The sequence below is a fragment of the Schistocerca gregaria genome, chromosome 8 (assembly GCF_023897955.1).
Source record: "Schistocerca gregaria isolate iqSchGreg1 chromosome 8, iqSchGreg1.2, whole genome shotgun sequence".
NCBI lineage: Eukaryota > Metazoa > Arthropoda > Insecta > Orthoptera > Acrididae > Schistocerca > Schistocerca gregaria.
In genome coordinates this window covers 22,675,248-22,702,606 of record NC_064927.1, presented here as the reverse complement: position 1 = coordinate 22,702,606, position 27,359 = coordinate 22,675,248, and the positions used below count along the sequence as shown (strand labels likewise).

Genomic DNA, 27,359 nt, shown 5'->3' with positions numbered 1-27,359 from the left:
GAGAAGGTGCTCCAGATGAGCCTCCTGACACACTCAATGTCGAACAGCCCCTCAGTACTAAGGTGCGTGATGACAATGGCAGACACACTAACGTTTAGCGACCGTGTTACTAGGACTGCTACCAAGTTCTGAATGACTGTAGTTCTAAACCGGATTTCAGCATACCAAAAGTACAACAGTTTTTTTTTTGACCAACTTTGTCCGTGGCCAATAGCAAGTTAGGGATGCAAGCATACTCTATCACAACGATCAATATAAATAAAATTCGAACCTCATTAAAGCTAGCTGCTCTCAAGGAATTTTTGTATGACTCTGGAACCGATATCGCTTTGCTACAGGAGGTTGTAACGACGGAATTTGTAATACCAGGATACACCGCAATTGTTAACGTATCTTGTGACACACATACAGGAACAGCGGTTCTGCTCAGGGAAGGGATTCCCGTATCTCAAGTGGAGCGGTTGGAATCTGGAAGGGCAATTAGTATTAACGTTTTAGGTACCACATTGATTAACTTATACGCGCCCTCAGGAAATAGTAATAGACAGGACAGGGCAGCATTTTATAAAGAGGAACTTATATATTTATTACGTCGAAACCCAAACAGTTTTATAATGGGCGGTGATTTTAACTGTGTGTTAAATCGTAAAGATCAACAACCACATTTTAACGGTTCTTTAGAACTTAAACGCCTAGTAACCGACCTAAAACTTAAGGACGCATGGGAAGTAAAATATCCAACGAAGGTTGAATATACGTATATAACACAGACTTCGCGCAGTAGAATAGACAGAATCTATGTTTCCCAAAACTTGGAAAGATGTCTACTAAATTCAGAAATCGTACCTGTATATTTTAGTGACCACTGCAGTATGAAGGCGTGCATTAATTTAGCTCCACAGCCGATTCAGATTTTTAGGAACCAGTGGCATCTAAATGTCTCTCTCTTAAAAGAGCAAGATTTGGCAGACGCGGTATCGGATGCGTGGACCTTATGTCTGCGATCGATCGAGAGGCACCCCACAGTATTAGACTGGTGGATTAAGGTTGCAAAGCCGAGACTGAGAAAAGTGTATATCAGATACAGCAGTGAAACAGCGTGGGAGTTAAAAAACAGTATGGAATTTTATTACAGTTTGTTGCGAGACCTCTATGAACAGGCAAACGTGTCAACCATTAGATTACAAGACATCAGACACACCAAAGCGAAATTACTCGCCATTAAAAGACAACAGATGGAAGGTTTAAAACTGAAGTCAAAGGCGAAGTCGGTGGTAGATGATGAAACAACATCCTTATATAATCTGCTTCGGCATGCAAAGAATAGGCGACGCAATGTTATTAGTGAACTTAAAACCCCCAATGGGACAACACTGACGTCTCAGAAGGAGATTCTAAATGCAGTATACCAGTACTACTATGCATTATATTCCTCCAGCCCACCTCACGAGGGGTCTCTGCAAGAGTTTTTCAGTGTTTTATCCCCACAATTGACAAGTTCTGAAAACGACGAAATCCTTTCTGAAGTCAGTAACGAAGAGGTTCGTGAGACAATAACCAAGTCCCCGGTGAATAAATCTGCTGGACCCGACGGACTCCCTGTAGAATTTTACAGAAAGTTCTGGTTTTTAATTGGTGACACGTTTACATGCATTGCAATGAGATTTTTAACGAGCAGACGATACCTGCAGATTTTAAAGACAGCAAAATTGTACTTCTACCGAAAAACAAAGGGACGAAAAGTTTAAACAATTACCGCCCTATTTCACTTTTAAACTCTGACTACAAAATACACTCCTGGAAATGGAAAAAAGAACACATTGATACCGGTGTGTCAGACCCACCATACTTGCTCCGGACACTGCGAGAGGGCTGTACAAGCAATGATCACACGCACGGCACAGCGGACACACCAGGAACCGCTGTGTTGGCCGTCGAATGGCGCTGGCTGCGCAGCATTTGTGCACCGCCGCCGTCAGTGTCAGCCAGTTTGCTGTGGCATACGGAGCTCCATCGCAGTCTTTAACACTGGTAGCATGCCGCGACAGCGTGGACGTGAACTGTATGTGCAGTTGACGGACTTTGAGCGAGGGCGTATAGTGGGCATGCGGGAGGCCGCGTGGACGTACCACCGAATTGCTCAACACGTGGGGCGTGAGGTCTCCACAGTACATCGATGTTGTCGTCAGTGGTCGGCGGAAGGTGCACGTGCCCGTCGACGTGGGACCGGACCGCAGCGACGCACGGGTGCACGCCAAGACCGTAGGATCCTATGCAGTGCCGTAGGGGACCGCACCGCCACTTCCCAGCAAATTAGGGACACTGTTGCTCCTGGGGTATCGGCGAGGACCATTCGCAACCGTCTCCATGAAGCTGGGCTACGGCCCCTCACACCGTTAGGCCGTCTTCCGCTCACGCCCCAACATCGTGCAGCCCGCCTCCAGTGGTGTCGCGACAGGCGTGAATGGAGGGACGAATGGAGACGTGACGTCTTCAGCGATGAGAGTCGCTTCTGCCTTGGTGCCAATGATGGTCGTATGCGTGTTTGGCGCCGTGCAGGTGAGCGCCACAATCAGGACTGCATACGACCGAGGCACACAGGGCCAACACCCGGCATCATGGTGTGGGGAGCGATCCCCGACACTGGCCGTACACCTATGGTGATCGTCGAGGGGACACTGAATAGTGCACGGTACATCCAAACCGTCATCGAACCCATCGTTCTACAATTCCTAGACCGGCAAGGGAACTTGCTGTTCCAACAGGACAATGCACGTCCGCATGTATCCCGTGCCACCCAACGTGCTCTAGAAGGTGTAAGTCAACTACCCTTGCCAGCAAGATCTCCGGATCTGTCCCCCATTGAGCATGTTTGGGACTGGATGAAGCGTCGTCTCACGCGGTCTGCACGTCCAGCACGAACGCTGGTCCAACTGAGGCGCCCGGTGGAAATGGCATGGCAAGCAGTTCCACAGGACTACATCCAGCATCTCTACGATCGTCTCCATGGGAGAATAGCAGCCTGCATTGCTGCGAAAGGTGGATATACACTGTACTAGTGCCGACATTGTGTATGCTCTGTTGCCTGTGTCTATGTGCCTGTGGTTCTTTCAGTGTGATCATGTGATGTATCTGACCCCAGGAATGCGTCAATAAAGTTTCCCCTTCCTGGGACAATGAATTCACGGTGTTCTTATTTCAATTTCCAGGAGTGTAGTATGCAGGATTTTAAAAAAGAGACTTTCCCCTCTGACCGACAAATTAATTAGTCAACATCAGTCATGTGCAGCAAATAGAAGTATTTTTAATACGATTTCTGAATATAGAGACATCATCGCCTTAGCATCGGTTTCCAATATAAAACGTGCTTTACTTTTTATAGATTTTACTACGGCTTTCGACTCGGTGAATCACCGCTTCCTATTTGAGGTACTGACAAAAATGGGACTCGTCCACAAAACAGTTAATGTTATAAAAAACGTTGCTACTGGTCTGAACGCTAAATTAGCTGTCAACTGTCAGCTGACGCGGCAAATTCAAATAAACCGCGGCATCCCACAGGGAAGTCCATTATCTATGTTTTTGTTTGTTGTGTCGTTAGAGCCCTTTTTAAGAAGTGTTCATGAAAGGTTAAAGGGCATAACTATAACTGGCAGGAAAACTGTAGTGAGAGCCTATGCTGACGATGTTGGTGTCGTCATAAGAGGGCAAGATGATGTAATTCCACTAGGGGCCATTCTTCAAAACTACTGCCACGCATCGGGTGCGACAACAAACGAAAATAAAATTACAATCCTGGGAATGCGGTGTCTTGAACGGATACAAATCGATTGGGCGAAGTCAGTTACCAAACATAAAACCCTGGGGACAATCCTGACGGCATGTCCAATGAGGATGACAGCCCTCAATTGGAAAGAGGTTTTAACAAAGATTCAAGGGGGACTTATTGAGAACTCACAACGACTTATGAACCAGGTTCAGAGGGTCAGGTTCATTAACTTATGCATTCTCTCAAAGGCATTCTATATGGCACAAGTTTTTCCCTTGCCGAAGTTGATAGCTCAGAAAATAATGTCGAGGGTTGCAAATTTCTTATGGAAGGGGGAAATCTTCAGGGTTAACCTAAGAACTGCGACTTTACATCCTAGAAATGAAGGCCTCGGACTGGTAGACATACGCAATAAAGCTTCTGCGCTTTTCATAAAAAGGTCTTTAAACATATTTCACGCCAACCCCGGCAGTATTACTACACAATTGTTTAAATGTGTCCAACCAGAAAGCCTTCAACCACCGGCAGACGTACAAAAAATTAACCCCCGACTGCGATACGTTAGGATCTTGTACACAGGATTGAGCTATGTTAACGAGAAACTCAGAACTTCACTGCACATTACAGCCAGAGATATCATGAGACAAAGACAACAATATGAAGGACAAAATAAAATTGCCACGAAATATATGAGTCACAACTGGGATGCCATTTGGGAGAATATTAGTTTTAACGGGCTCAATTCAGATGTGGTAACGGCATGGTACAAAGCCGTCAATAATATTGTCAGCACCAACGAGCGGCTTTATAAAATTGGGAAAGCTGAAACCCCCTTATGTCAGAAATGTAAACTAGTTGACACTGTGATTCATAGATTTACATGTGCTGGAAATCTCAACAATTGGCATTGGCTCAGGAAAAGTCTTGCACTACTGCAACGAACGTCACCCAATTCCATTACTCCTATGGTGCTTTTCAGACCTGAAACTAAATATTACCCGAAAACCAAAAATAATGCAATACACTGGTTAATGGGACAGTTTGTCCATTACATTATCAATAAAATAGGTGGTGACGACGAAACGGAATTCAAGCTTTTTATGCAAATGGAGTACAGCAACATTCAGCAATATGCAGACCACAGGAAAATGTATGGAAACATGTTGATCATTTTTTTCGAACGAATAGGTGTTGGTTAAAGCGCACAGTCTAACACTAAATGTACTATTTTAGGGGTAATGAAGAAGTGAAGTATGAATCTACGTTCAAGATGAAGGAAATGCCTCTTCTATTATCCATTCGTGTTACGTCTGCCCCCCAATAAGTGTCTCATAAATGCTCGCTGTATATGGCAGTATAATCACATGTTTCTTACTCGAAAGTCTGTTGACTGAAAACTCGAATGACGGCTTTGCAATGGGATCTCACCCCCAGATGTCGTACAACCAGTGCTCCTTACCACAATAAAGAGAGCAGGCGAAAAATATACACGACTATACCCGCTTTTCTATAACAATTAAAATGCACTGAAGGAGCCATTCGGTAGCAGTGATGGTGGGGGCATCGTGGCCAGGCCTCGAGTTCTTTGACCCCTGCCCTCGTTGTCCCCGTCATGCGCCTACTGATATGCATCCTTATAAAAAACAATAAAAAGCGGTCCAAGGCGCCAGACTAAAGGAAAAGTGGCTAGGATACCTGGCTTTAAAAAAATGAGAAACAAAATTGGTTAAAAAAAAGTGGTAGGGAAAAAAAACAGTGATTAAGGCGTCTGACTCGACATCAGATTCCTTCTGGGAGCGTAGGTTCGTATCCTACCGGCTTCGTGCGATTTTGCGTACAAACGAGCAGAAAGTTTCGCGCACATGTGACATGCATGGATGAATAAAATTAAAAAAAAAAAATAAGTCGGTAGAGCGTGAGACTCTTAATCCCAGGATTGTGGGTCCGAACCACACGCTGGGCGGAACGGAATTTTTCTTCCGCTGCAGATGTAAATTACAGTTTTTCTGATTAACATGATGTAATGTAAATAGCAACTTTAAACTTTGCCTACGTCTCTGTCAGTCGCAAGGAAACTGTAAAAAAAAATGGATAAGGCATCGCTCTCCTAAACCGGGGATTGTGGGTTAGAGAAAAAAAAAAGTGGTAGAGCGCTAGTCTAGTAAACAAAAGGTCGTGAGTTCCATCCTCAAAGGAGGAAGTCGAATTTTGGAAATCAGTTGCGCGTCGTGGCCGTATAGCAAACAGTATCTGTGATGACGAACAATAATCGACATGCCTTTTATTAAGAATTACTCTCAGATGTGATTAAGGCGAATGGCGCAGATAAAGCCTTTGCCTAAGCGGTACAGCATAAGGTGGGACGAGGCAGTCTGAATTACATTTTATAGATGTATTTCTCACATATGTCAGAGCCTCTCGTCGTCGTCGTCGTCGTCGTCGTCGGCGTCGTCGCCGCCGCTTCTGCAGAAGTAGCAAATGGCCATCGTAGCAAATGCAGCGAGGGACGCCCTGCCTTCGATTCCGTATGCACAAAGTGTGTGGTCTTGTTTCCCTGTCTATATTTGGTCAGTCACGTAAGAGGTTGGATGTAACGAATGGGTGGGAAAGAGCAAGGGGCAGCGGCTGTGTAGAACGAAAACACAAATCATCAGGGGTGTGAGCGTTTCGGAATGAGTCATATACAAGTTGCACTTGGTGGTCAGTGACCGTGTGGCCTAATGGATAAGGCGTCGTACTTCGTATCTGAAGATTACAGGTTCGAATGCTGTCACGCTCGTGTTTTATCAGTTCTGAAAAAGAAACATACCGTTTTAATGTATTGCGATTGAGCAGTACGAAACCGTCTGAATGTTGCTGTGGACCATTTTCGTGTCAGATGTGTAGCCGAGCAGTAATGTGTCGCCATAGATGCAAATATTAGTCGGTAATATGAAGTGTTGTCAGCTGAAGTCTGATGATCCAGACGACCGGAAGGACGAAGTACGCATAAGTACCGCTACTCCGCGCCTCTTTAGCTCAGTGAAGTTCCGCTTCAGACGCCGTGCAGTGTGGACGTGCCTAGTCTTCCGCTCCGCCGTAGCGTTACGTATAGTGGGATATCGTTTGTTTACGTGTAGTGTTGTACCTTCTGTAAGTTTTTCTCAGTCGTTGCTTCGTTCCTTGTGTTACTTTCTGTGTGTATTTCAGTGTTTTTTGTGTAGCGGTTTAGACGGTGTAGTTTTTGAAAATGTCGTCTCAGGTTATTCCTCGTCAGGCTGCAGTTAGTATTGCTTTCGACAAGTCCACCCGCCATGTGCAACCTAGTTCCCTTGAGATTCATGATTGGTTAGTAGATACCCTTGGCATTAATTCGGATCAGGTGCACACTGCATATTTTGATATACAACTCTATGTTTTCTTTGTTAAATTTATGGACCCCCTTCAGGTTGATAAACTCATTTTCAAATTTGGTCATCAGGTTCTCTTTCGGCATCGGGATGATTCTGTCAGTACCGTACTGCTTTCAAATGCTTCCATTACGTACAGCAGTGTTCGTGTTTACAACCTTCCGACGGAGGTGGATAATGTGTATCTTAAGGTAGGTTTACTCAAGTATGGTGATGTTAAGAGTATTCGCCTTGAACGCTGGTCCAGCCAACATCGCCTGCAGTGTTGCAGTGGCATTCGTTCCGTCGAAATGCACGTGAAGCAGAATATTCCCTCGCACCTGCAGATCGGTGGATATCGTGTCCATGTAACATATAGTGGTCAGGTTGGCACCTGTTTTTTGTGTAATGAGAGTGCCCATGTGCGTACCAACTGTCTGCGGAGGGTTTTTGTGTTAAAAAATTCTCTCCAACAGCGTCGCAAGTTAACGGTCGCATACCTCGTTGCAGGTGGTTCTGCTCTTGGTGTCGAACAGTCCAGTGGTAGTAGCGCCAAGCCGCAGGTTGTGCACGCCCCTGACACAGAATTTCTTCCTTTACGTGCCAAATCTGATGTTGTTCCGTCGGTTCCTCAGGTGGGTGAGCCGCTTTTGAATAATAAACGGCGTCGCGCACAAGATGGAAATAGTACGGATGAGGATCTCCCCGAGATGCCCCAATCCGAGAGACCGACATCCTCCGAGCCACAGAGTAGTGTAGATGCTCCCTGTTCCCCAGAAGTAGCTGTTCCGGTAGCGGCTGCTGACGCCCCTCCGGCTTCCGACACGGCTTCTCTCGAGTCGGCTCGTCGGTCGGGCCTGTTGGCGCCGCCTTCCGAACCGACTTCGTTGTCACAATAATTTGAGTCGCAACAACTTCCTGCTTCGCTGCCCCACACCTCTGCCAGCGGAGCTGCTCCGCTTCCTTCCAACTTAGCAGTTTCTGAGCTTCCTGCTCACGTTTCGCCTCCGTGTAGTCCATGTTTGCCGGAAGCTAATACTGGTGTAGACCAGTCCGTTTCGTCGGATGTTTCCCCCGCGACCCCGGACCCTGACTGTGGACCGGCGCGGGTGTTGTCAGATACAGAACTTGACCCTCCTACGTCATCGGCGGCTGCCGCTTCCTTGCCCGTCAGCCGACGCAAATTGCGCGTTCAGCCGAACGTCAATGCTGTTCGTAAAAAACCGAAACGTAAGGGATCCGCGGAAGGGGGTAGCAGTCCCCCTCCCTCGGATGCCTCTGTCTCCCCTGCTATGGACTGTGATGTTGATGCGTCGGTGTAGGTGATTTCTTCTCTCGATTTTCTCTCCATGGTTCAAGCATACACCTTTCTTACCTTAAATGTTAACCGTATTGAGTCCGACGTTCGCATTGCCTCTTTGCGGCAGTTTTTCTACGACTCCTGTGCGGACGTAGTATTTTTGCAGGAAGTATTGTTTTCTGATCTCTCTCTACCTGGATTTCAAACTGTTTTTAATGTCGCACCGGAAAATTCAACAGGACTTGCTCTTTTCTTTCGAGAAGGTATTCCTGTTACTGACATTGAATTCCTTGACTCTGGCCGTGGGATTGGTTGTCGTCTTTTTGATCTCTGCATAGTTGTTTTGTATGCCCCCTCTGGTTCGGGTCGCACTGTGGCTCGATCGCGCTTTTATAAGGAAGAGCTTATTTTTGCGCAAGAGTCCTCGGAGTCTCCTGCTCGGAGGCGATTTTAATTGTGTTTTACGCCCTGAAGACCAGTCCCCCAATTTTAACTATTGCCGAGATTTACATGACTTGGTTCGTACGATGCACCTGCTTGATGTTTGGGAACACAAATATCCAACCCTGGTGAAATTTACGTATTTTACCGCGTCCTCATGCAGTAGACTCGACAGATTCTACTTCTCTGATTTTTTATGTGATAACATTCTTTCTGTCGATGTTATTCCTACTAGTTTTTCTGACCATTGTGCTTTTACTGCAACTGTAAATCTTAGTCACCAACCAGCAAAACTTTATCGTTCCCAGTGGATGTTAAATGTTTCCCACCTTGCCGACAGTGCCATTGATGAAGTTGTAAGTGCCGTGTGGGAGCGATGTCTTCGCTCCGTCCCGCGTTACCCCTCCTTGCTCGTTTGGTGGACTGCGTTTGCCAAGCCCAAGATTCGTCAGACTTTGATTTTTTACTGTGCCGCAAGGGCGCGTGATTTTAAGAACACGTATGAATTTTACTACTCTGTCCTGCGTGAACTGTATGACGCGGCGGGTCCTTCTCCTCTGCGGATCCATGATGTTCGTCGTATTAAAGTCAAGCTCTTGACCCTCAAACGACGACAGTTGGATGGTCTGCGAGTAAAGTCGAAACCTCACTCTCTTGTTGAAGGTGAACTGACTTCTTTGTACCACCTGCTGCGGCATCAGACTCGACGTCGTCGCTCCTTCATCTCTTCTCTTATGGTGGATGATGGACGACAGCTTATTGCACACGAGGAAATGACTCGTGCTCTTCATCAGTATTACGCTAGTCTCTATTCTGCCGATGATTCTGGTGCGTCACTTTCTGATGATGTCCTTGAGGATCTTCCTGCGACAATCACGCCTGACGCGAACGGCGACCTTCTCCGGGAGTTGCAGGTAGATGATGTTTTTGATTTTATTGCTCACTCTCCGTCTGGTAAATCGCCGGGTCCAGACGGCCTGCCTAAAGAATTTTATCTCCGTTTTTGGCCTCTTCTGGGTGGCACTTTTACGCAGATTTTAAATGAGATTGTCAGGGGGATGGATGTGCCTGCCGATTTTAAAGTAGGGAAAATTGTTTTAATTCCGAAGTCCACTGGTCGTTTATCTACTGCCAGTCTTCGTCCGCTCACATTGCTGAACTTTGATTACAAGACAGCTGCTAGAGCACTCAATAGTCGATTGTCTTCACTGCTTCGGCGTGTGATTGATGCACATCAATGTTGTCTTCCTGGTAGATCTATTCTGACCCCAGTAGCCGAATATCGGGATGTTGTCTCGGTTGCGGCGGTTACAAACGTTCATTGTGCCTTTGCTTTCCTCGATTTTTATAAGGCTTTTGACCACGTCAGTCATGTGTTTTTAGATCATGTTTTAGATACAATAGGTTTTAACGCTTCATCACGTGGTGTTCTTGGTAATTTGTATAGGGGAGTAACTGCTCGGGTGTCAGTCAATGGGCAGCTGACGCCGCCCTTTGCTATCCGCCGAGGGGTACCTCAGGGTAGTCCGCTCTCTATGTCGCTATTCATATTGTCCCTGGAACCGCTGCTTCGGACTCTTGCTTTCAAGCTTCAGGGTATGACCCTCTCTGGTGGGAAGCTCACTGTTAAGGCGTACGCGGACGATGTCGTTGTTCTCCTCCATCAATGTGATGATATCACATTGTTGAAAGGGGCAGTCGATGCATACTGTTGTGTCTCAGGAGCGCGTCTTAATCAGGGTAAGTGTAAGTTCCTTGATATTCGAGGGTTTCGCCATGCTGATGTTCCTTGGGCCACTTTTGTCGATCGCCATACGTCATTGGGGATTACCATTGATCGGTGTCCTATCAAAATGGCAGCTCTTAATTGGAAATCTGTCACCGAGAAGATACAGGGGGCTCTGATGGTCCATGAGCAGCGCTCTGCTACCATTTTGCAAAAAATCAGAATTTTACACACATACGTGTTATGTAAAGCCTATTATGTTGCTCAGTTGTTCCCCCTTCCCATTATGGTGGCGAAACGGTTGCGCCAATTGTCTAGCAGGTTTATATGGAAGGGTCATCTATTCAAGTTGCGTTACGAGGTTATGACGAAACCGCGTATCTCCGGAGGCTTGGGCCTCACTGACATTAGTCGCAAGGCATCTGCCTTGTACGTCTGCCGCACGCCTGTAATTGTTACGCAAGAAGTGACTTCAATTATATCCAGACTTTTTACTGGTCTGCGTCCGAAGAGCCTTGCTCCACCTGTCGACGTCGGTCGCCTCAATTTTAAGTTGAAACACGTCCGGGAATTTTATATTGCGGTTAGTTACCTCGGTGACGTCTTCTTGCGACGACCGGTGCCAACGACCAAGAGCTTGATTGCCCGTTGGGAGGGGCTGGCCGGTCCCAATCCAATCGAACTGGCGTCTCCATCAGTGTCCTGGAAGAACGTCTGGAAGAATGTTAGTCTGCCGATCCACACTATGGCTGTGACGTCCACGTGGTGTAGGGTAGTTAATGGTTTGGTCCCCACCAACGTACGACTGCACCGTATTGGTCTTTCTGACACGGACAACTGCACTCGGTGTGGTCTCCTGGACACACTTGAGCATCGATTCACCTGCAGTGGGCACCTGGCTAATTGGACTTGGCTCAGGAAACAACTAACTTTTGTCACTAGGACTGCCGAAACCGCTTATACCATTGACATCATCGTACGGCCCGATTCTTCCTTTTATCCGCGAACGAAGCTCAATACCGTTATGTTGTTGCTTGGACACTTCGTACATTTTGTTATTAGTTGTCATGAAGAGGATGAACACCTAACGTTTCGACAGTACATTCATACTGCTTACTGGAACCGATTGCGCATGCCAGGACTCCGTGAAGATTTTGCAAATATGCTTAGCCTGACATTTGAAAGGGAGGGTGTTGGCTAAGGTCGCCTGTGTTAGCCGATTTCCTATATACTGTTTCTGGATTGGCCACCTTTCTGTAAACTACTTTTCTAAACCTGGACTGAAGTTTTCGTGGATATTTAGGACGAACAAGAAAAACAAACGTGAGACCACGAACCGAGACAGTAGGGGAAAGTACGACGCCGTAGTACAGGTGCCATTCGGAAGCAGGACGGTGGAGTCATCGTGGCCAGGCCTCGGGTTTCGACCCCTGCCCGCTTTCTTTCCGCAGGCCTGAATCCGAGTGTCACCCCTAAATTTTAAACTATGGCATATCAAGTAATACAAAAAAAAAGAAAGGAAAAATAAAATGAAACAACAAGAAAAAGATGGTAAAGGTGAAGCAAAATTTAAAAAAAAAAATGGATGAGGCGTCGGACTTCGGATCTGAAGATTAGAGGTTCGAATGCTGTCACGCTCGTGTTTTTCCAGTTCTGAAAAAGAAACATAACGTTTTAATGTCTCAAAAAAAAAAAAAAAAGTGGTAGAGAACTGATCTAGTAAACCAGGGGTCGTAAGTTCAATCCTCAGAGGAGGAAGACAAATTTTGGAAATCAGTTTCGCGTCGTGGCCTTATAGCAAACAGTATCTGTGATGACGAACAATTAGCGACAGGCGTTTTATTCAGAATTACTCTCAGATGTGAATAAGGCGAATAGCCCTGATAAAGCATTTGCCAAAGCGGTACAGCATAAGGTGGGTTCCATCCTCAAAGGAGGAAGTCGAATTTTGGAAATCAGTTGCGCGTCGTGGCCGTATAGCAAACAGTATCTGTGATGACGAACTATTAACGACATGCTTTTTATTTATAATTACTCTCAGATGTGATTAAGGCGAATGGCGCAGATAAAGACTTTGCCAAAGCGGTACAGCATAAGGTGGGACGAGGCAGTCTGAATTACATTTTATAGATGTATTTCTCACATATGTCAGAGCCTCTCGCGGTCGTCGTCGTCGTCGTCGTCGTCGTCGTCGTCGCCGCCACCGCTTCTGCAGAAGTAGCAAATGGCCATCGTTGCAAATGCGGCGAGGCCCGCCCTGCCTTCGATTCCGTATGCACAAAGTGTTTGGTCTTGTTTCCCAGTCTATCTTTGGTCGGTCACGTAAGAGGTTGAATGTAACGAATGGGTGGGAAAGAGCAAGGGCAGCGGCTATGTAGAACGATAACACAAATTATCAGGGGTGTGAGCGTTTCGAGATGAGTCATATACAAGTTGCACTTCGTCGTCAGTGACTGTGTGGCCTAATGGATAAGGCGTCGGACTTCGGATCTGAAGATTACAGGTTCGAATGCTGTCACGCTCGTGTTTTATCAGTTCTGAAAAAGAAACGTACCGTCTTAATGTAGCATTTGAGCAGTACGAAACCGTCTGAATGTTGCTGTTGACCATTTTCTGCTTGGAGATGCTCTTGAGCTTGAAACACACACTACAAGACCGGTGTTAACTAGCGAAATGGTCGGCAGAGTGCCGTCACCCCGAGTTTCCACTGGCACTTGCACATCTAAAACAACGTCGGAAAGTAACTCGTTCGCCTTTTGAGTCACATCAAGTATGAGTGTTAATTTTGACGCCACTAGCTCTGCAGGTTGTCATGCAATTCCTTTACCTCTCAGAAATGATTATGAAATAAAAGTGAAGTACGTGACGAGTGTGACGTTAGGAAAACATTAGGCAGCATGGAGAGATTCTGTATGGGTCCACCCAACCCAAACGAGTACTGTGTGACGTGCTACCCGGCAAGTATTCACTGAAGCAGCCGGGCTAGCTCAGTCGGTAGAGCATGAGACTCTTAATCTCAGGGTCGTCGGTTCGATCCCCACGATGGGCGGAACGGAATTTTGTTCCGCTGCAGATGTAAATTACCGTTTTTCTGATTAACGTGATGTAATGGAAATAGCAACTTCAAACTTTGCCTACGTCTCTGTCAGTCGCAAAGAAACTGTATTTGAAGGTGAAGGTGATTTTGTAGACATGTGTGAAAGACATGTTCTGAAATGCAAGTGTTGTTGTTTGGAGAGCACATCGGTTATGTGTCAGATGTGTGGCCAAGCAGTAATGGGTCGCCATAGCTGCAAATATTAGTCGGTAATATGAAGTGTTGTCAGCTGAAGTCTGATGATCCAGACGACCGTAAGGACGAAGTACGCAAAAGTACCGCTAGGCCGCGCCTCTTTAGCGCAGTGGTAGAGCACTGGACTAGTAAACCAAGGGTCGTGAGTTCCATCCTCAAAAGAGGATTCCGTATTTCGGAAATCAATTACGCGTCGTGGCCGTATAGCAAACAGTATCTGTGATGACGAACAATTAGCGACATGCCTTTTACTAAGGATTACTCTCAGATGTGATTAAGGCGAATGGCGCAGGTAAAGCCTTTGCCAAAGCGGTACAGCATAAGGTGGGACGAGGCAGTCTGAATTACATTTTATAGATGTATTTCTCACATATGTCAGAGCCTCTCGCGGTCGTCGTCGTCGTCGTCGTCGCCGCCGCTTCTGCAGAAGTAGCAAATGGCCATCGTGGCAAATGCGGCGAGGCACGCCCTGCCTTCGATTCCGTATGCACAAAGTGTGTGGTCTTGTTTCCCAGTCTATCTTTGGTCGGTCACGTAAGAGGTTGAATGTAACGAATGGGTGGGAAAGAGCTAGGGCAGCGGATGTGTAGAACGAAAACACTAATTATCAGGGGTGTGAGCGTTTCGAGATGAGTCATATAAGAGTTGCACTTGGTCGTCAGTGACTGTGTGGCCTAATGGATAAGGCGTCGGGCTTCGGATCTGAAGATTACGGGTTCGAATGCTGCCACGCTCGTGTTTTATCAGTTCTGAAAAAGAAACATACCGTTTTAATGTAGCATTTGAGCAGTACGAAACCGTCTGAATGTTGCTGTTGACCATTTTCTGCTTGGAGATGCTCTTGAGCTTGAAACACACACTACAAGACCGGTGTTAACTAGCGAAATGGTCGGCAGAGTGCCGTCACCCCGAGTTTCCACTGGCACTTGCACATCTAAAACAACGTCGGAAAGTAACTCGTTCGCCTTTTGAGTCACATCAAGTATGAGTGTTAATTTTGACGCCACTAGCTCTGCAGGTTGTCATGCAATTCCTTTACCTCTCAGAAATGATTATGAAATAAAAGTGAAGTACGTGACGAGTGTGACGTTAGGAAAACATTAGGCAGCATGGAGAGATTCTGTATGGGACCACCCAACCGAAACGAGTACTGTGTGACGTGCTACCCGGCAAGTATTCACTGAAGCAGCCGGGCTAGCTCAGTCGGTAGAGCATGAGACTCTTAATCTCAGGGTCGTGGGTTCGAGCCCCACGATGGGCGGAACGGAATTTTGTTCCGCTGCAGATGTAAATTATCGTTTTTCTGATTAACGTGATGTAATGGAAATAGCAACTTCAAACATTGCCTACGTCTCTGTCAGTCGCAAAGAAACTGTATTTGAAGGTGAAGGTGATTTTGTAGACATGTGTGAAAGACATGTTCTGAAATGCAAGTGTTGTTGTTTGGAGAGCACATCGGTTATGTGTCAGATGTGTGGCCAAGCAGTAATGGGTCGCCATAGCTGCAAATATTAGTCGGTAATATGGAGTGTTGTCAGCTGAAGTCTGATGATCCAGACGACCGTAAGGACGAAGTACGCAAAAGTACCGCTAGGCTGCGCCTTTTTAGCGCAGTGGTAGAGCACTGGACTAGTAAACCAAGGGTCGTGAGTTCCATCCTCAAAAGAGAGGGCATATTTTGGAAATCAATTGCGCGTCGTGGCCGTATAGCAAACAGTATCTGTGATGACGAACAATTAGCGATATGCCTTTTATTAAGGATTACTCTCAGATGTGATTAAGGCGAATGGCGCAGATAAAGCCTTTGCCAAAGCGGTACAGCATAAGGTGGGACGAGGCAGTCTGAATTACATTTTATAGATGTATTTCTCACATATGTCAGAGCCTCTCGCGGTCGTCGTCGCCGCCGCCGCTTCTGCAGAAGTAGGAAATGGCCATCGTGGCAAATGCGGCGAGGCACGCCCTGCCTTCGATTCCGTATGCACAAAGTGTGTGCTCTTGTTTCCCAGTCTATCTTTGGTCGGTCACGTAAGAGGTTGAATGTAATGAATGGGTGGGAAAGAGCAAGGGCTGCGGATGTGTAGAACGAAAACACAAATTATCAGGGGTGTGAGCGTTTCGAGATGAGTCATATACAAGTTGCACTTGGTCGTCAGTGACTGTGTGGCCTAATGGATAAGGCGTCGGGCTTCGGATCTGAAGATTACGGGTTCGAATGCTGTCACGCTCGTGTTTTATCAGTTCTGAAAAAGAAACATACCGTTTTAATGTAGCATTTGAGCAGTACGAAACCGTCTGAATGTTGCTGTTGACCATTTTCTGCTTGGAGATGCTCTTGAGCTTGAAACACACACTACAAGACCGGTGTTAACTAGCGAAATGGTCGGCAGAGTGCCGTCACCGCGAGTTTCCACTGGCACTTGCACATCTAAAACAACGTCGGAAAGTAACTCGTTCGCCTTTTGCGTCACATCAAGTATGAGTGTTAATTTTGACGCCACCAGCTCTGCAGGTTGTCATGCAATTCCTTTACCTCTCAGAAATGATTATGAAATAAAAGTGAAGTACGTGACGAGTGTGACGGTAGGAAAACATTAGGCAGCATGGAGAGATTCTGTATGGGACCACCCAACCCAAACGAGTACTGTGTGACGTGCTACCCGGAAAGTATTCACTGAAGCAGCCGGGCTAGCTCAGTCGGTAGAGCATGAGACTCTTAATCTCAGGGTCGTGGGTTCGAGCCCCTCGCTGGGCGGAACGGAATTTTCTTCCGCTGCAGATGTAAATTACCGTTTTTCTGATTAACGTGATGTAATGGAAATAGCAACTTCAAACTTTGCCTACGTCTCTGTCAGTCGCAAAGAAACTGTATTTGAAGGTGAAGGTGATTTTGTAGACATGTGTGAAAGACATGTTCTGAAATGCAAGTGTTGTTGTTTGGAGAGCACATCGGTTATGTGTCAGATGTGTGGCCAAGCAGTAATGGGTCGCCATAGCTGCAAATATTAGTCGGTAATATGAAGTGTTGTCAGCTGAAGTCTGATGATCTAGACGACCGTAAGGACGAAGTACGCAAAAGTACCGCTAGGCCGCGCCTCTTTAGCGCAGTGGTAGAGCACTGGACTAGTAAACCAAGCGTCGTGAGTTCCATCCTCAAAAGAGGAAGCCGTATTTTGGAAATCAATTGCGCGTCGTGGCCGTATAGCAAACAGTATCTGTGATGACGAACAATTCGCGACACGCCTTTTACTAAGGATTACTCTCAGATGTGATTAAGGCGAATGGCGCAGATAAAGCCTTTGCCAAAGCGGTACAGCATAAGGTGGGACGAGGCAGTCTGAATTACATTTTATAGATGTATTTCTCACATATGTCAGAGCCTCTCGCGGTCGTCGTCGTCGTCGTCGTCGTCGTCGTCGCCGCCGCCGCTTCTGCAGAAGTAGCAAATGGCCGTCGTGGCAAATGCGGCGAGGCACGCCCTGCCTTCGATTCCGTATGCACAAAGTGTGTGGTCTTGTTTCCCAGTCTATCTTTGGTCGGTCACGTAAGAGGTTGAATGTAACGAATGGGTGGGAAAGAGCAAGGGCAGCGGGTGTGTAGAACGAAAACACAAATTATCAGGGGTGTGAGCGTTTCGAGATGAGTCATATACAAGTTGCACTTGGTCGTCAGTGACTGTGTGGCCTAATGGATAAGGCGTCGGGCTTCGGATCTGAAGATTACGGGTTCGAATGCTGTCACGCTCGTGTTTTATCAGTTCTGAAAAAGAAACATACCGTTTTAATGTAGCATTCGAGCAGTACGAAACGGTCTGAATGTTGCTGTTGACCATTTTCTGCTTGGAGATGCTCTTGAGCTTGAAACACACACTACAAGACCGGTGTTAACTAGCGAAATGGTCGGCAGAGTGCCGTCACCCCGAGTTTCCACTGGCACTTGCACATCTAAAACAACGTCGGAAAGTAACTCGTTCGCCTTTTGAGTCACATCAAGTATGAGTGTTAATTTTGACGCCACTAGCTCTGCAGGTTGTCATGCAATTCCTTTACCTCTCAGAAATGATTATGAAATAAAAGTGAAGTACGTGACGAGTGTGACGTTAGGAAAACATTAGGCAGCATGGAGAGATTCTGTATGGGACCACCCAACCCAAACGAGTACTGTGTGACGTGCTACCCGGCAAGTATTCACTGAAGCAGCCGGGCTAGCTCAGTCGGTAGAGCATGAGACTCTTAATCTCAGTGTCGTGGGTTCGAGCCCCACGGTGGGCGGAACGGGATTTTGTTCCGCTGCAGATGTAAATTACCGTTTTTCTGATTAACGTGATGTAATGGAAATAGCAACTTCAAACTTTGCCTACGTCTCTGTCAGTCGCAAAGAAACTGTGAAGGTGAAGGTGATTTTGTAGACATGTGTGAAAGACATGTTCTGAAATGCAAGTGTTGTTGTTTGGAGAGCACATCGGTTATGTGTCAGATGTGTGGCCAAGCAGTAATGGGTCGCCATAGCTGCAAATATTAGTCGGTAATATGGAGTGTTGTCAGCTGAAGTCTGATGATCCAGACGACCGTAAGGACGAAGTACGCAAAAGTACCGCTAGGCCGCGCCTCTTTAGCGCAGTGGTAGAGCACTGGACTAGTAAACCAAGGGTCGTGAGTTCCATCCTCAAAAGAGGAGGCCGTATTTTGGAAATCAATTGCGCGTCGTGGCCGTATAGCAAACAGTATCTGTGATGACGAACAATTAGCGACATGCCTTTTATTAAGGATTACTCTCAGATGTGATTAAGGCGAATGGCGCAGATAAAGCCTTTGCCAAAGCGGTACAGCATAAGGTGGGACGAGGCAGTCTGAATTACATTTTATAGATGTATTTCTCACATATGTCAGAGCGTCTTGCGGTCGTCGTCGTCGTCGTCGTCGTCGTCGTCGTCGTCGTCGTCGCCGCCGCCGCTTCTGCAGAAGTAGCAAATGGCCATCGTGGCAAATGCGGCGAGGCACGCCCTGCCTTCGATTCCGTATGCACAAAGTGTGTGGTCTTGTTTCCCAGTCTATCTTTGGTCGGTCACGTAAGAGGTTGAATGTAACGAATGGGTGGGAAAGAGCAAGGGCAGCGGATGTGTAGAACGAAAACACAAATTATCAGGGGTGTGAGCGTTTCGAGATGAGTCATATACAAGTTGCACTTGGTCGTCAGTGACTGTGTGGCCTAATGGCACAGTTGCGAGTCAGCCGCCGAGCGGGACGGACGTGTGGCGGAGCTGGACGTCTGGCTGTAGTAAACACAGGCTGAGTCGCTGCGTTTGACGTTAGTGGTGCTGCTAAGCCGCTATTCGTGTTGCACTTGTATTCATGAAGTTCTAGAATGAATAGGTCGAATTATTTGAGGAAATACACAATCAAGTTTACTTTCGATCGAAATTTCGTTCGACCTAAAGCATTTGAAATTAAAGCATGGTTTATCGAAAGGTATTGATTAACGGTGATTATGTTGTCGGAGTTTATCTCTCGTTTGTGACAAATGCTGTGTATCTGAAGATGAAAAGTCCAGAATTATGTAGTTCCATTGTGGATCGTTGCGGAGGTAGCGTGAAGTTTAATCATTCTGATGGGAATGTGAGTGACGTTGCTGTTAGTCATGCTGGGTACGGGATTCGTACGATCAGAGTGTTTGAGCTCCCTTTTGAAATTCCGCCCGAAGAACTTAATGTTGCCCTTCGGCCTTATGGCAGAATTATTTCCAATGTGGCAGAAAGGTGGTCTGAAGCTCATATGTTTCCTGTCTTGAACGGCGTAAGGCAAATTAAGATTGAATTACAGAAGCATGTCCCCTCTTATCTTAATATTTGTGGGTATCGTGCTTTGATTATCTATGATGGGCAACCGCGGACTTGCGCTTTATGCAATTCCACGGAACATATTCGTGCAGAATGTTCACGGAGGCGTGTCCCGCAGTTACCGCGTGACGAGATGCCGAGTTCCGGCCCTGTTGTTGGTATGAAGTTGTCATACGCTGCCGCTGCTGTCTTCCGCAGCCGAGGCGAGTCGGTGCCGCCTGTGCGCGGGGAGCCTGCTGCCTCGCGGGCGGTTGTCGATGATACTCCGGCTTCAAGCTCTAGATTTGCGGATGGTCTGCCGATCAGCTCCGCGCCCCTCGAATCTATGCCGACGCCAACTTTTTCCAACTCTCCCACTGTGGTTGCTCGTTCTTCCGCGGACTCGGCCGAAGATCCCCAAATACCCGCAACGGAGGTTTCCTTGCGTCGTCAGGATTCCCACCAACGTGAGGATATTGCCACTAGCTTCCGAGGAGTGGACGCTTCAGGCATCCACTCTGCGGGAACTATGAACGAAGATAGCAATCTGGACATTGGTTTCACGTTGGCGCCCACAGAAGACACTTGTGTCAAGGAAACCACAACGAGCGATAGTGTAGAATTGGAGACTGGGTTGCTACCAGTGGGAGCCATGGATAAAGATGCGCCTCCTTCTGCCGTTGTGGAATGCGATACGCGGACTTTTGTCCGAAAAAAGGAACAGGCGACGTCAGACGTATCATCCGGTACTTCTCCTGACAGGTCGCAAACTTCATCTCCTGCTAGATCGCCGAAGAGATCTTCGAAGAAAGGCAAGAAGAGGAGATTGGCACACAAAGCAGCAGAGAGTTTAGCTCCTGCATTGCGGGAAAAGTTAAAACATTTAAGGGATAATGAACGACTACGAGAACAATGCCCAGTAGCACGAGTTAACGAGTGTACTGAAGCGGAGATGAGTCGTGCCGATGCAGATGATCTTCAACAACAACCTCGCGCACCGCTTGGCGTCGCAGGTTTGCAGACCGGCACTACTATGGATTTAGACCGAACTGTCTCAGGAAAAGGACTTGATTGGGCCGATGCCCAAGAAGATCGCACCGACCACGGAATGGAGATGGACCTGACACATGCTAGTGGCATTTAATTTTTTTTTTTTTAATGTCTATTTTTCTTTCTGACAGACAGAATGGAATGGTACAGACGTGACTCTGCATGGGGTATACTTCATTAGCCAATTTCTTTTACCTGCACCTATGCCAACGGAACTGACATATAATGTGACCACGATCAATATAAATCGGATTCGCAGTGAAACGAAAGTCGCTTCTTTAAAAGATTTCCTTTACCAGTCGGATACTGATATAGCCCTCCTACAGGAATTTAATGTCCACAACTTTTATGTCCCAGGTTTTCAAGAGATTTTAAATATTGCACCGGAAGCCACATGTGGGACTGCGATCCTTGTCAAAGATGGTATTGATGTGAAGGATATCTGTCTGTTAGAAAATGGGAGGGGCATCAGTTGTAAAATTTTTACTACTACTGTTTTAAATGTATATGTCCCCTCTGGTAACAACGCTAGAGATGATAGGGCTAATTTTTTTAAGAACGATATGGTCTATTTACTTAAGGGGAATCCGGCGGAAGCTTTAATCGGTGGTGACTTTCATTGTGTACTTCACAAAAAGGATCAGCGACCAAATTTTAACTTCTCCAGGGAACTGGCGGCTTTGGTGACAAACATGAAGTGGACAGACGTGTGGGAAAGCAAATACCCCACGTTAGTCAAATTTACGTACATCAGTAGTCGCTCGCAAAGCAGAATAGACAGAATATACGTCACAGCAAACCTGGAAAATAAAATCAGTAGTATCGAAGTAATTCCCACTACCTTTTCGGACCATCTCGCAGTGAAATGCAGCATTCGGTTTCAGAAGCAAGGAACGTATTGGGGTCGCCCCTTATGGAAGCTGAATACCCATATGTTGTTTGAGGGTGCCCTATCAAGAACAGTAGCGGAGGTATGGCAGGCTGCTCTACGTATGCGCCATAAATACAGCTCTCGCCTTGCGTGGTGGACCTCATGTGCTAAAAAGAAGTTGAGATCATCCCTAATAGCTTACGGGAGGGAGCGAGCGATGTGGTCTCGCAATACCGTTGAATTTTACTATACATGCTTAAGGGAACTATCAGCTCAGCAGATGACTGATGAGGTTTTCATTGAAATAAAGAAGATCAAGGCTCACCTCATAAGTCTCAAGCGACAACAGCTGGAGGGTTTAAAAATTAAATCTCGTGTCCCGACAACAGTGGAGGACGAAAACGCATCGCTGTACCACTTACTCGAACATGAAAGAAATAGAAGACGAGCGTTTATTGCTTGTCTTAGAGTGGGCGATAACCGGGTGCTGACGGAACACTCTGACATTTTAAATGCAGTTTATGGATTTTATCGTACGTTATATACTGATACCCGGTATAATCTAGACTGTGCGCACTATTTGCTACGAACTACAGGTATCGACAACGTTATCAATGACGAGGACAATGTGTCCCTTACCACTGCGATCACATGTGAGGAGGTGTTTGATATACTTAAATATTCGCCTACCCGTAAGTCCCCAGGGCCTGATGGCTTGCCTGTAGAGTTTTATTGTAAATTTTGGCCTCTCATCGGTAATCAATTCACAGAAGTGATAAATGAAGTGTTGCAAGGTGTTACTGTTCCACACGAGTTCAAAGAAAGCGTAACTGTGCTAATACCAAAGGGAAGGAACGCGACAGTTAAAGATCTCAATCAATTGAGACCAATATGTTTGATGAACTCGGATTATAAAATAATTGCACGTGTACTGAAGGAAAGACTGAGACCTCTAATGGAGAAGATCATAGGTGACCACCAAACCTGTCTCTCGGGGCGGAATATTTTTAAAACTGTTTGTGAATATAGGGATGTCTCTGCAATTTTTGCAACGTCATCCTCACCAGGAGGCCTTGCCTTTATCGACTTCTCAAAGGCTTTTGACAGGGTCAACCACTTATTTTTGTTCAGAACGTTGACCTATGTGGGTTTTAGTCAACATTTTGTGCAAGTTTTAATTAACATTGTTGAAGGCATCCAAACACAAGTGTCTGTAAATGGGCATTTCACTCCACCCATTGAAATTCGCAACGGCGTCCCGCAGGGAAGTCCTTTGTCAATGCTCCTGTATGTTGTTGCACTGGAGCCTTTACTAAGGAGACTCGATGTCGATCTTGAGGGCATCACGATATCTGGCGTTAACAACGTCACCAATGCATATGCTGATGACGTTGGAGTGGTTATTCGTAGTAACGAAGATTTAGAGAAATTAACTACGAATATTCAGATCTTTTGTGAAGCTACAGGCGCTAGGGTTAACGAGGTGAAGAGTTCGTTTTTAAATCTTAAAGGTCTTCAAGATGTCCGTTTGGAATGGGCACGCTCCATCGATCGTCACACCGCTCTGGGTGTCACCTTTTACCGATGTCCGCTTCAGACCATGACCTACAATTGGAAGAAAGTACTGGATACAATCAGAGGAGCCCAAATACTCAATCAGACCAGACATCTGAACATTAAACAACGAATCAGAATAATTAATTGGTCCATTTTATCAAAAGCTATATATATAGGTCAAATATTGCCAGTTTCGAAACCCATTGCCAAACGTATAATGAGTATCATTTGCCGATTTATTTGGACAGGGAATATTTTTAGAGTAGAAGTCGGTACAGTTACGTTACCTTCCGCTGAAGGTGGCCTAGGTTTAACAGATATATGGCGGAAGACTACGGCGTTATATATAAAGAGGACCCTACAAATTATAGAAAAACATCCACATAGTATTACAGCCAGGCTGTATCGACTCCTACAGCCAGAAAATTTACGTCCACCCATAAATATAGGCGGAATTAATTATAAATTGAAATATATTCGCCAGTTCTTTTTAGAGATTAGCTACATGGACAGTATTGTCACGAATCCACAATCAAGGAATTGCAGGAAATTAATGGAACTCTTAACAACGAAAGAACATGTCAACAAAATGGAGTGCAGATATCCCGACAAAGACTGGAAAAGAATTTGGAAAAATATTAGTAATCGTGAACTGTCTTCCGACATTCAGGCAACCTGGTACCGAGTTGTTAATAACGTAGTTTCCACTAACGAAAAGTTGCACTCCATTGGTCTTAGTGACACGATTGTGTGCACCCGATGTGACGCAGTTGACACATTGATCCACCGCTTTCTCTGTGGCGGATACGCCGAAATATGGAGGGGACTCCAACGGCGGGTAGCCTTTATAACCAGAACTGTTAGTACTGAGATCAATGTTGAAAAATTACTCTTCCCCGATGGTGTTTTCTTCCCTGTCCAGAAAACCAATGCTGTGTTGTGGTTGTTTGGCAATTATGTACATTACGTTATATCTGAACACGGCAATGACCGTGTTTTAGAATACGAATTATACGAACGAGCAAAATATTATCAGATATGTACGCGCAGGGACCACAAAAAAACTTTTGGTAACATGTTACACATTCTGTTTCAGAGACAAGGGATTGGATAAACATCTTAATAGCCCTCGTCTACGAAAAATGTAGTCAAAGGCCAAAGTAGGGGATCGCTGTTGAGGGTGACGTACATGGGGACTTCGTGTGCCCCAGGGCCGCTACGGTAGCCGTGAAGGCCTCGGACAGAACCTTGAAACGGCACTGCGGCTTCACACTTACTGCTGGATGAACCCCATATCTCCAGCAACTACTTTCATCTATGATGATTTTCCAGGATCTCGGTAATATCGGAAGGTGGTTTCGTTGCACACAATGCAGTGGAAGCTTCTTGCAGGTGTTCCTCAGTTACAATCTTTCTATTTCTGTTTAATTTTTTTCAGTACGAAGCAAGAGTGACAATTTATTAATTCCCAAGAAGACTTAATTTTTCAATTTTCAGTTCTACGGAGGAGAAGCCTCACATGGCGAAGAAGCCAAACATCATTTCATTTCCCTAACTGTCACAGTAAATTTGAAAAAAAAATCAGTCGATATAGCATAGAAGTTCGCCGAAGAAGGCATAAAAGGAGAGCGAATGGATGGGCTGTGTGGGGAGAAGGGAGGCCCAAAAAAAAAAAAAAATGGATAAGGCGTCGGGCTTCGGATCTGAAGATTACAGGTTCGAGTGCTGTCACGCTGGTGTTTTATCAGTTCTGAAAAAGAAACATACCGTTTTAATGTAGCATTTGAGCAGTACGAAACCGTCTGAATGTTGCTGTTGACCATTATCTGCTTGGAGATGCTCTTGAGCTTGAAACACACACTACAAGACCGGTGTTAACTAGCGAAATGGTCGGCAGAGTGCCGTCACCCCGAGTTTCCACTGGCACTTGCACATCTAAAACAACGTCGGAAAGAAACTCGTTTGCCTTTTGAGTCACATCAAGTATGAGTGTTAATTTTTACGCCACTAGCTCTGCAGGTTGTCATGCAATTCCTTTACCTCTCAGAAATGATTATGAAATAAAAGTGAAGTACGTGACGAGTGTGACGTTAGGAAAACATTAGGCAGCATGGAGAGATTCTGTATGGGACCACCCAACCCAAACGAGTACTGTGTGACGTGCTACCCGGCAAGTATTCACTGAAGCAGCCGGGCTAGCTCAGTCGGTAGAGCATGAGACTCTTAATCTCAGGGTCATGGGTTCGAGCCACACGCTGGGCGGAACGAAATTTTGTTCCGCTGCAGATGTAAATTACCGTTTTTCTGATTAACGTGATGTAATGGAGATAGCAACTTCAAACTTTGCCTACGTCTCTGTCAGTCGCAAAGAAACTGTATTTGAAGGTGAAGGTGATTTTGTAGACATGTGTGAAAGACATGTTCTGAAATGCAAGTGTTGTTGTTTGGAGAGCACATCGGTTATGTGTCAGATGTGTGGCCAAGCAGTAATGGGTCGCCATAGCTGCAAATATTAGTCGGTAATATGAAGTGTTGTCAGCTGAAGTCTGATGATCCAGACGACCGTAAGGACGAAGTACGCAAAAGTACCGATAGGCCGCGCCTCTTTAGCGAAGTGGTAGAGCACTGGACTAGTAAAGCAAGGGTCGTGAGGTCCATCCTCGAAGGAGGATGTCGTATTTTTTAAATCAGTTGCGCGTCGTGGCCGTATAGCAATCAGTATCTGTGATGACGAACAATTAGCGACATGCCTTTTATTAAGAATTACTCTCAGATGTGATTAAGGCGAATGGCGCAGATAAAGCCTTTGCCAAAGCGGTACAGCATAAGGTGGGTCGAGGGAGTCTGAATTACATTTTATAGATGTATTTCTCACATATGTCAGAGCCTCTCGCGGTCGTCGTCGTCTTCGTCGTCGTTTTCGTCTCTGCAGAAGTAGCAAATGGCCATCGTGGCAAATGCGGCGAGGCACGCCCTGCCTTCGATTCCGTATGCACAAAGTGTGTGCTCTTGTTTCCCAGTCTATCTTTGGTCGGTCACGTAAGAGGTTGAATGTAACGAATGGGTGGGAAAGAGCAAGGGCAGCGGGTGTGTAGAACGAAAACACAAATTATCAGGGGTGTGAGCGTTTCGAGATGAGTCATAAACAAGTTGCACTTGGTCGTCAGTGACTGTGTGGCCTAATGGATAAGGCGTCGGATTTCGGATCTGAATATTACACTTTCAAGTTCTGTCACGCTCGTGTTTTATCAGTTCTGAAAAAGAATCATAACGTTTTAATGTAGCATTTGAGCAGTACGAAACCGTCTGACCGTTGCTGTTGACCATTTTCTGCTTGGAGATGCTCTTGAGCTTGAAACACACACTACAAGACCGGTGTTAACTAGCGAAATGGTCGGCAGAGTGCCGTCACCGCGAGTTTCCACTGGCACTTGCACATCTAAAACAACGTCGGAAACTAACTCGTTCGCCTTTTGAGTCACATCAAGTATGAGTGTTAATTTTGACGCCACTAGCTCTGCAGGTTCTCATGCAATTCCTTTACCTCTCAGAAATGATTATGAAATAAAAGTGAAGTACGTGACGAGTGTGACGTTAGGAAAACTTTAGGCAGCATGGAGAGATTCTGTATGGGACCACCCAACCCAAACGATTACTGTGTGACGTGCTACCCGGCAAGTATTCACTGAAGCAGCCGGGCTAGCTCAGTCGGTAGAGCATGAGACTCTTAATCTCAGGGTCGTGGGTTCGAGCCACACGCTGGGCGGAACGGAATTTTGTTCCGCTGCAGATGTAAATTACCGTTTTTCTGATTAACGTGATGTAATGGAAATAGCAACTTTAAAATTTGCCTACGTCTCTGTCAGTCGCAAAGAAACTGTATTTGAAGGTGAAGGTGATTTTATTGACATGTGTGAAAGACATGTTCTGAAATGCAAGTGTTGTTGTTTGGAGAGCACATCGGTTATGTGTCAGATGTGTGGCCAAGCAGTAATGGGTCGCCATAGCTGCAAATATTAGTCGGTAATATGAAGTGTTGTCAGCTGAAGTCTGATGATCAAGACGACCGTAAGGACGAAGTAAGCAAAAGTACCTCTATGCCGCGCCTCTTTAGCTCAGTGGTAGAGCACTGGACTAGTAAAACAAAGTTCGTGAGTTCCATCCTCAAAG

The 27,359-nt window shown here is 46.0% G+C and overlaps 6 non-coding genes across 6 annotated transcripts; all 6 read left to right on the top strand.

The window, feature by feature from the left end:
• The first annotated feature begins 13,580 nt into the window (after positions 1-13,580).
• Positions 13,581-13,653, top strand: Trnak-cuu (transfer RNA lysine (anticodon CUU)). The gene has a single exon. It is a non-coding gene; the product is annotated as a tRNA-Lys (tRNA).
• Positions 13,654-15,084: 1,431 nt separating this feature from the next.
• Trnak-cuu (transfer RNA lysine (anticodon CUU)) lies at positions 15,085-15,157 on the top strand. The gene has a single exon. It is a non-coding gene; the product is annotated as a tRNA-Lys (tRNA).
• A 1,421-nt stretch (positions 15,158-16,578) lies between these two features.
• Positions 16,579-16,651, top strand: Trnak-cuu (transfer RNA lysine (anticodon CUU)). The gene has a single exon. It is a non-coding gene; the product is annotated as a tRNA-Lys (tRNA).
• Positions 16,652-18,094: 1,443 nt separating this feature from the next.
• Trnak-cuu (transfer RNA lysine (anticodon CUU)) lies at positions 18,095-18,167 on the top strand. Its single transcript has one exon. It is a non-coding gene; the product is annotated as a tRNA-Lys (tRNA).
• Positions 18,168-25,378: 7,211 nt separating this feature from the next.
• On the top strand, positions 25,379-25,451 carry Trnak-cuu (transfer RNA lysine (anticodon CUU)). Its single transcript has one exon. It is a non-coding gene; the product is annotated as a tRNA-Lys (tRNA).
• Positions 25,452-26,882: 1,431 nt separating this feature from the next.
• Trnak-cuu (transfer RNA lysine (anticodon CUU)) lies at positions 26,883-26,955 on the top strand. Its single transcript has one exon. It is a non-coding gene; the product is annotated as a tRNA-Lys (tRNA).
• The last annotated feature ends 404 nt before the right edge of the window (positions 26,956-27,359 follow it).